Raw genomic sequence first — 9,292 nt, forward strand, 5'->3', positions numbered from 1 at the left:
TGTGTCTGTTGGCTGCATAAATGTCTTCTTTTGAGAAGTGTCTGTTCATATCCTTTGCCCACTTTTTGATGGGGTTGTTTGTTTTTTTCTTATAAATTTGTTTGAGTTCTTTGTAGGTTCTGGATATTAGCCCTTTGTCAGATGCGTAGATTGCAAAAATTGTCTCCCATTCTGTAGGTTGCCTGTTCACTCTGATGGTAGCTTGTTTTGCTGTGCAGAAGCTCTGTAGTTTAATTAGATCCCATTTGTCAATTTTGGCTTTTGTTGCCATTGTTTTTGGTGTTTTAGACATGAAGTCCTTGCCCATGCCTATGTCCTGAATGGTATTATCTAGGTTTTCTTCTAAGGTTTTTATGGTTTTAGGTCTAACATTTAAGTCTCTAATCCATCTTGAATTAATTTTTGTATAAGATGTAAGGAAGGGATCCAGTTTCAGCTTTCTACTTATGCCTAGCCAGTTTTCCCAGCACCATTGATTAAATAGGGAATCCTTTCCCCATTTCTTGTTTTTGTCAGGTTTGTCAAAGATCAGACGGCTGTAGACGTGTGGTATTATTTCTGAGGGCTCTGTTCTGTTCCATTGGTCTATATCTCTGTTATTGCTTCTCGACCTTTTGGCTAAGATCAAGTGTAGTATCTGTTCTTATCAGTGTTTGATTGCTAAAATGAAACTGCAGACTGTGAGGAAAATCAGGACCCCCAGAGTATTTAAAATGGAATGGCATTTTTCATTTCCATATGAGAAAATATAAGGATTTATTTAAAAATTATTTGTAAAACTCCTAATAATGTGATGTCATGGATATTTTATTTTGTTTTATTGTATACATTTTTTAAATTAAAAAAATGTAGGTGGAGGCAGGTCTTGCTTTGTTGCTCAGGCTGGTTTTGAACTCCTGGGCTCAAGTGATCTTCCTGCCCTGGCATCTCAAAGTGCTGGGATTGCATGCCTGAGCCACTGCACCCAACCTGCCATGGCTATTTTAAAGATTATTAATTGCTGTGTCAATACTACTAGTTTCTACTCCTTTATTTCATATGGCTTTAAATATAGTCTAGAAAAGACAAAAAATGAGAAGGATCATTGCTTCTGTCCATTTAGTCTCTTACTTAGAATCTACTTATTTATTTACTTAGTTTTCTATTGAGGTACGAAATTGAAATGCACATTGAAGTACACAAAATATGTTATACATATATAGCTCAATACATTTATATGTATGTATATACTCATGTAGCTACTATCTAGATCAAGATAAGAAAACCTGTAGCACCTGAGAAAGCTCCCTTGTGCTCCGTCCTTGTCCATCCTTGGCCTTTACCAGAATTAACCACGATTCTGATTATTAGCATAATCCTTTAGTTTTGTATCTTTGTGGACTTCCTATCAATGGACTCACACAGGATTTCTCTTTTGTGTCTAGCTTCTTTCACTGCACATGTCTATGAGATTCATTCATGTTATTGCTTCTATCAGTAGACTTTTAAAATTTGTAGATAGCATTCCATTGTCAGAGTATATCAGAATTTATCCAGTTTCCAATTCATGGGCATCCAGATTGTTTTCAGTATTGACTTACAAATAAAAGTGTTAAGAATATATGTTGGTCAGGTGCAGTGGCTCATGCCTGTAATCCCAGTACTTTGGAAGACCAAAGAGGGTGAATCACTTGAGGTGAGGAGCTCGAGACCAGCCTGACCGAACCTCATCTCTACTAAAAATACAAAAATTAGCCAGGCGTGTTGGTGCACACTTGTAATCCCAGCTACTTGAGAGGCTGAGGCAGGAGAATCACTGCAAGAGAATCACTTGAATCCTGAAGGCAAAGGTTGCAGTGAGCCGAGATTGCACTACTGCACTCTAGCCTTGGTGATAGAGTGAGACTGTGTCTCAAAAAAACAAAAACAAAAACAGAAAAACCTCAACGCCACCCCAAAAAAACACCCAAAAGACAAAAAAAATTGGCATATGTCTTTTATTTGGCAGAAGCACTAATTTCTCTTTAGTGTATGCCCAGAAGCAGAATTGCTGGATCATAAGTATACGTTTAATTTTAGTGGTTATTGTCAAACTGTTTTCTAAAATGGCTGAACTCTCAGCAATAATGTACATATAAGAGCTACAGTTGCTCTGTATCCTGATCAATACTTTGTAGCTCAGTCTTTTTAATTTTACCCATTCTGGTGGATGTGTAGTGGTATCTCACTGTGGTCTGAACTTTCATTTCCCTGGTCAAAGATGAGGCTGACCAACTTTTCATATGCTTATAGGTCAATTGGATACTTTTTAATGTGAAGTCCCTAAACTTTGTCCGTTTTAATTTTTGTTGTCTTTTTCTTATTGATTTGTAGAAGTTCTTTATGTCTTCTTTTTTAAAAATTTAATTTTATTTAAAAATTATTATTTGTCATTGAGACATAATAGATGTACATATTTTCAGAGTACCTGTGACAATTTAATACATCTGTATAATTTGTGAAGATCAAATCAGTGTAATTGAGATAGCCATCACCTGAAATATTTGTCATTTTTTATGCTGGGAATATTCGAGTTATTCTCTTCTAGCTATTTTGAAATATTCAATAGATTATTGTAAACTACAGTCACCCTAATCACAGTATTGATCTATTAAACACTGTTTTAAATATATTCTTGATATGAATCCTTTTTTGTACTACATATTACCAAATTTTCTCTCATTCTGTGGCTTTTTTGTTTACCATCTTTATAGAGAAGAACAGAAGTTAATTTTATTGAGATTCAATTTATTAAACATTTTATTGAGCCTCAATTTATTAAAACCTTTTTTTTGCTATTATAGGGTTTTTTTGTGTACTGTTGAAGAAATCTTTGCCTGTCAAGATTTCTTCAACAAGAAAATATTATCCTATATATCTTTTATAAACCTTCTTATTTTACCTTTTACATTCCTAGCTATACTGTGTCTCAAATTAGCTTTTGAGTGTGATATGAGGTAGGGGTCAAGGTTTGTTTTTACTCCTATAAGGAGATCCAATTGCTCCAGCACTGTTTATGAAAAGGCTATACTTTCTCACTTCATTGTTACTTTTGTTGTAAATCAATTGACTGCACATACGTGGGTCTATTTCTGGATGGAGAAACTTCATTTTTAGCATATTTATTGTAAATATTCTAGTGGATACAGCATTGGGTTAAGCATCAGAAGTTCTGGCATCTTGGGCTGGTTTTACCAGGGAGAGCTGGGAGACTTGGGAGTGGAGGACATAGCAGTCTGTTTGCTGCCTCTTACAACACTCCCTCCTAGCATTGTGTGCCCTAACCTAGGTAACTAGCTTGTGGCCCTCTTCCTCCTTCAGTTGCTCTGATTAGATCTTGGTGAACACGTGGCCCATACCTATAAAGCTACTAGATGGAAAGTGACCAGTTAAACTTTCCCTCTTGGGAATCTGACCCGATGGTTACAGAGACAAGATTTGCACTGAAAGATAATACACAATAAGTGTGTGGCGGCCAGGCACAGTGGGTCATGACTGTAATCCCAGCACTTTGGGAGGCTGAGGCTGGTGGATCACTAGGTCAGGAGTTTGAGACCAGCCTGACCAACATGGTGAAACCCCGCCCATCTCTACTAAAAAAAAACAAAAACTAACCACGAGTGGTGGTGCGCACCTGTAATCCCAGCTACTCAGGAGGCTGGTAGGAGCTACTCAGGAGGCTGGTAATCAGGTAGGAGAATCTCTTGAACCCGGGAGGTGGAGGCTATAATGAGCTGAGATTGTGCACTCCAGTTTCAAAAAAAAAAAAAAAAAAAAAAAAAAAGAATAAGAGTGTGGCTTAATAAAGGGATGCAGTTGTGGATCAAGTTAAACTTAAGAGAGAAGGTGCAGAAACAAAGTTGAGGAAGGCAGCTGACCAAGCAAGCAAAGATTGAGAATGGAAGAGCAGCAAAAAGAGGAGAGGAGATGAAAGACTGGATGAGGCAGTGACACGGATAGAAAGGTTGCCTGGGAGAGCTCTCCAAGAGACTCTTATTAACCCATCTTCCAACAATAGTTGGAGAAAGAGCAGGAAGGGTGAACAGAAGGGCCTGTGTAATTAAAATCACTGTGTCACCCAGAGGCAGTACAGGATGCTTTTTATAATTAAAAAAAAAATCACATTGTATTAGTCTGTTCTCATGCTGCAAATAAAGACATATCAAAGACTGGGTAATTTAAAAAGGAAAGAAGTTTAATTGACTCACAATTCCACGTGACTGGGGAGGCCTCATGATCATGGCAGAAGGCAAATGAGGAGCAAAGTCACATCTTACATGGAGGCAAGCAGGAAAGCATGTGCAAGGGAACTATCCTTTAGAAAACCATCAGATCTCCTGAGACTTATTCACTATCACAAGAACAGCATGGGAAAGACTTGCCCCCATGGTTCAGTTCCCTCACACTTGATCCCTCTCATGACATATGGGAATTATGGGAGCTACATTTCAGGATGAGATTTGCGTAGGGACACAGCCAAACCATATCACACATAAAGATGTATTTCAACAATTTTCTTTCCTCCTTAGGCTTCCAAGCAACTTTAAAGATTGTTTTATACACGATCTTGTGAGTAGCATTTCTGGGAAAGCCCCAGTCTTTCTTATAAGCTCCCCCTCTTCTCACCCTGCATATGAGAGCCAAACTCGAGGGAAGCTGCTTTGCCTGAGTGAGGTTTGGGTTTAGTGCCTTCAATTTCCTGTTGGTTGTGTATTCTTATAAGAAGTCCTGGCTGGATGCAGTGGCTCACACCTGTATTCACAACACTTTGGGAGGACAAGGTGGGAGGATCCCTTGAAGCTAGGAGTTCTAGACCCGCCTACAAAATATAGCGAGGCCTTGGCTCTACAAAAAAACTTTTTCTTTTTCTTTTTTTTTTTGAGACGAAGTCTCACTATCTCAGGCTGGAGTGCAGGGGCGCAATCTCGGTTCACTGCAATCTCTGCCTCCTGGGTTCAAGAGATTCCCCCTGCCTCAGCCTCCTGAGTAGCTGGCCCTACAGGCGCATGCCACCACACCCAGTTAATTTTTTGCATTTTAGTAGAGATGAGGTTTCATGATGTTGGCCACAATAGTCTCGATCTCCTGACCTTGTGATCTGCCCGCCTTGGCCTCCCAAAGTGCTGGGATTATAGGTGTGAGCCACCGTGCCGAGCCTACAAAAAAACTTTTTAAAAAATTAGCTTTGGTGGTGCCATGTACCTGTAGTCCCAGATGCTCAGAAGGCTGAGGTGGGAGGATGGCTTGAGCCCAGAAGATCAAAGTTGCTACGTGCCATGATGGCGCCACTTCACTCCAGCCTGGGCAATTGAACAAGACCCTGTCCCCCCGCAACCCCCCACCTAAAAGAATCGTACTTTCATTCAAGCTAGTTTGTGTATTTCTTGCAACCAAACAAACTTTGACTAGAATTACCTGGATATTCTGTTGCTCCTATGTGAAACAGAAGTTGTAAACCGTGCCCTGGTATTCAAGAGGGATGTTTGGGTGTGATAAGTACAACTTGCCACAGAAGCTGAGCACACACATATGTGGGCAGGACACAGTTAAAGAGCAGCAAGGGGCAGCCAGGGAATTGCTGAGGGGGATAAATAAAGAACACCAGTGCCTAGAATAGATATTTTTTTTCCTGCTAGAAACCAGGTGTAATTGTCCATTCATGAGATTACAGCAATGTGCTTTCCAAAACCTGGAGGAAAGGCTGCTTTCCGTGCTTCAGTGCTTCAGTGCTTTCATATACAGCGGGTATGACTGATGTCTCCCACAGTAAAGCGAGAAACTGCTTGTAAACGAGGACTTGAAGAATTTGTGAACAGCTAAAATGCCAACCTGAATGCAATTTGTCATTAGAAAGAGGAAATCAAATCCATCCTTTTCCAAACCAAGCTGATATGAGTCAAACTGTGTCCTTTTTGGATAAACAGTAGTTAAACAGAAAAAGCAGGGTCACTTTGGAGCATGCAAAGTTGGTAGTGCCAACCTGACACCGTCTGGGTGAGAGATGCTACTCTGGAGAGCACCAGCTTTCTGTGCCTGGAGAGTGTCTCTGCTGAGACAGGGATAGTGACCTGGATGAACACCTCTAACTGTCCACCACCCTCCTTTGCTCTAATGCTATACTCCCATCACTTTTTTTTTTTTTTGAGACAGGGTCTTGCTCTGTTGCCTAGGCTGGGGTGCAATGGTGTGATCATGGCTTGTTGAAGCCTCAACCTCCTGGGCTTAAGCGATCCTTCCACCTCAGCCTCCAGAGTAGCTGAGACCACTGGCACATGCCACCATGTCCTGCTAACTTTTTGATTTTTTGTAGAGATGGAGTTTCACCATGTTGCCCAGGCTGATCTCTAATTTCTAGACCCAAGTGATCCACCCGCCTCGGCCTCCCAAAGTGCTGGGATTACAGGCATGAGCCACGGTGCCTGGCCAATTTGATAATATATCTTCCTCAGTATTTTGCTCGTTAGAAGATAATGTCTCAGAAAGGAGTAGCAGTATTTTAGCCACTAGAAAGAAATATCCTTTACTGAAAAGTAACATATTTTCTGTCTGGTTTGTACATTTCAATGAGTTTGAATGGCAAAAGTCAGCATTCTTGTTTTCAGTCAACTCTGGTGCACTAATAAAGCTAAGTGTAAGATCCTGGCTGGCAGCCTACCACAAATTAACTTCACAGTTGCTCCTAAGTCATCTATATTACCATAGAAGTTTATTTTAAAAACCAAACCATTTCTCCATTGCCGTAGGAATAATCCTGTGGGCCATAACTTCTAAAGGCATTTACACAAACTTTGCAGCAGGTACTTAAGAAATGTGTTTACATTGGAAGCATTCATATCTACAGAATTTCCAGCATTTCATTTGTGATAGAGCACATAGGAACAGAAATAGAACGTGAGAAATAAGCTTGTGTATTAGGTTGCTAAGGCTGCCATCACAAAATACCACAGCCTCGGTGGCTTAAACAATAGGCATTTATTTTCTCACAGTTTTGGCTGCAGAATGGTCTAGAATTCAGAGGTTTCCAATCTTTTGGCTTCCTTGGGCCACAATGGAACAAGAAGAATTGTCTTGGGCCACACATAAAATACACTAACACTAATGATAGCTGATGATCTAAAAAAAGAAAAAAATCTCAAAAAAGTGTGCTAATGTTTTAAGAAAGTTTATCAGTTTGTGTTGGGCCACATTCAAAGCCATCCTGGGCCACATGCAGCCAGTGGGCCACATGCGGGTTGGACAAGCTTGTTGTAGATCAAGGTGCCAGCAGGGTTGGGTTCCTCTGAGGCTTCTATCCTGGGTTCTGTAGGTGGCTACCTTTGATTTACAGATGGCTCGTCTCTTGCTGCCTTTTCACATGGTCTTCCCTCTGTGCGTGCAGGACCCTTCTTTTAAGGATGCCAGTCATATTGGGTTTGTCCCCCTTCCTATTTAAAAAACAGATTTAGGGGGTACAAGTGCAATTTTGTTACATGGATATACTGTGGAGTGGTGAAGTCTGGGTTTTTAGTGTAACCATCACCTGAATAGCGTACGTTGTATCTATTAGGTAACTTCTCATTCCTCACCCGCCTCCCACTTTCCCACTTTTGGAGTCTCCAGTGTCTGTTATTCCACTCTGTAGGTCCATGTGGACCCCTTGTTTAGCTCCTGCTTACAAATGACAACATGTAGTATTTGACTCTCTGTTTCTAAGTTTTTTCACTTAAGATAGTGGCCTCCAGTTCCATCCATGTTGCTGTAAAAGACATGATTTCATTCTTTTTTATGGCTGAGTCGTTTTCATATAACTATATATATATATATATATATATATACATACACACACACACACCCACCCACATTATCTTTATCCAGTCATCCATTAATAGACACTTAGGTTGATTCCATATCTTTGCTATTATAAATGGTGCTATCATAAACATATGAGTGCAGATATCTTTTTAAACTTGTAAAAATTTTTAAATTTTCATCATGTCAGACAGGTAATATTCCATCGCCACAAGGTTCGAGGGTGACACGTCTCGTGTATGTATGTGAGCACCCAATCATCGTGCTCATGAACTACAAAAAGATCAGGTATCTTTTTCATATAATTATTTCTTCTCCTTAGGTTGGATACCTAGTAGTGGGATTGCTGGATTAAATAGTAGTTCTGGTTTTAGTTCTTTGAGAAATCTCCATACTGTTTTCCATAGAGGTTGTGCTAATTTACATTTCCACCAACAGTGTATAAGCATTCCCTTTTCTCTGCATCCTTGCCAACATTTATTGATTGTGACTTTTGAATAATAGCCATTCTGACTGGTGTGAGATGATATCGCATTGTGGTGTTAATTTGCATTTGCCCTATGATTAGTGATTTTGAGCATTTTTTTCATGTGTTTGTTAACGGATAGTATATCTTCTTTTGGAAAACATTCATGTCCTTTGTCCATTAAATTTTTTTTTTTTTAAATTTCAAGTTCTGTGGGTACATAAGTGTATATATTTATGGAATACATGAGATGTTTTGGTACAGGCATGTAATGTGTAATAATCACATCATAGAGAATGTGGTGTCCATCCCCTCAAACGTTTATCCTTTGTGTTACAGACAATCCAATTATGCTCTTTTAATTAATTTAAATATATAATTAAATTATTATTGATTATAGTCATCCTGTTGTGCTATCAAGTACTGGTTCTTATTCATTCTTTTTTTGTTTTTCTGTTTTGAGATAGGGCTTTACTCTGTTGCCCAGGCTGGAGTGCAGTGGGCTAGATCACAGCTTACTGCAGCTTTGACCTCCCTGGGTTCTGGTGATCCTTCCACCTCAGCCTCCTGAGTAGCTGGGACCACAGGCATGAGCCACGACACCCAGTCAGTTTTTGTATGTTTTGTAAAGATGGGGTCTCACTATGTTGCCCAGGCTGCTCACAAGCCTTGCCTAGGCTAGGCTCAAGTGATCCTCCTGCCTCAGCCTCCCAAAGGGCTAGGATTACAGGCATGAGTCACTGTGCCTGGCCTTATTCATTCTTCTAACTATTCGTTTTTCTTATCCATTAACTATCCCCACCTCTCCCCCTCCCTCCCACTACCCTTCCCTTTGCTCACTTTTTAATGGGATTATTTGTTTTTCCTTGCTGAGTTGTTTGAGTTCCTTGTAGATTCTGGCTATTAGTCCTTTGTCAGATGCACAGTTTGCAAATATTTTTACCCATTCTGTAGGTTGTCTGTTTACTCTGTTGATTATTTCTTTTGTGGTAAAGAAGCTTTTTAGTTTCATTTTGTCCC

The 9,292-nt window shown here is 39.9% G+C and overlaps 2 non-coding genes across 2 annotated transcripts; one reads left to right on the forward strand and one right to left on the reverse strand.

Annotated features, from left to right (window-relative positions):
* The first annotated feature begins 598 nt into the window (after positions 1–598).
* On the forward strand, positions 599–784 carry LOC114678618 (U2 spliceosomal RNA). Its single transcript, XR_003730046.2, has one exon. It is a non-coding gene; the product is annotated as a U2 spliceosomal RNA (small nuclear RNA).
* Positions 785–7,990: 7,206 nt separating this feature from the next.
* On the reverse strand, positions 7,991–8,091 carry LOC114678608 (small nucleolar RNA U13). Its single transcript, XR_003730041.1, has one exon. It is a non-coding gene; the product is annotated as a small nucleolar RNA U13 (small nucleolar RNA).
* Between the last annotated feature and the right edge of the window lie 1,201 nt (positions 8,092–9,292).

This window comes from Macaca mulatta, chromosome 5, assembly GCF_049350105.2.
Source record: "Macaca mulatta isolate MMU2019108-1 chromosome 5, T2T-MMU8v2.0, whole genome shotgun sequence".
Classification (NCBI taxonomy): domain Eukaryota; kingdom Metazoa; phylum Chordata; class Mammalia; order Primates; family Cercopithecidae; genus Macaca; species Macaca mulatta.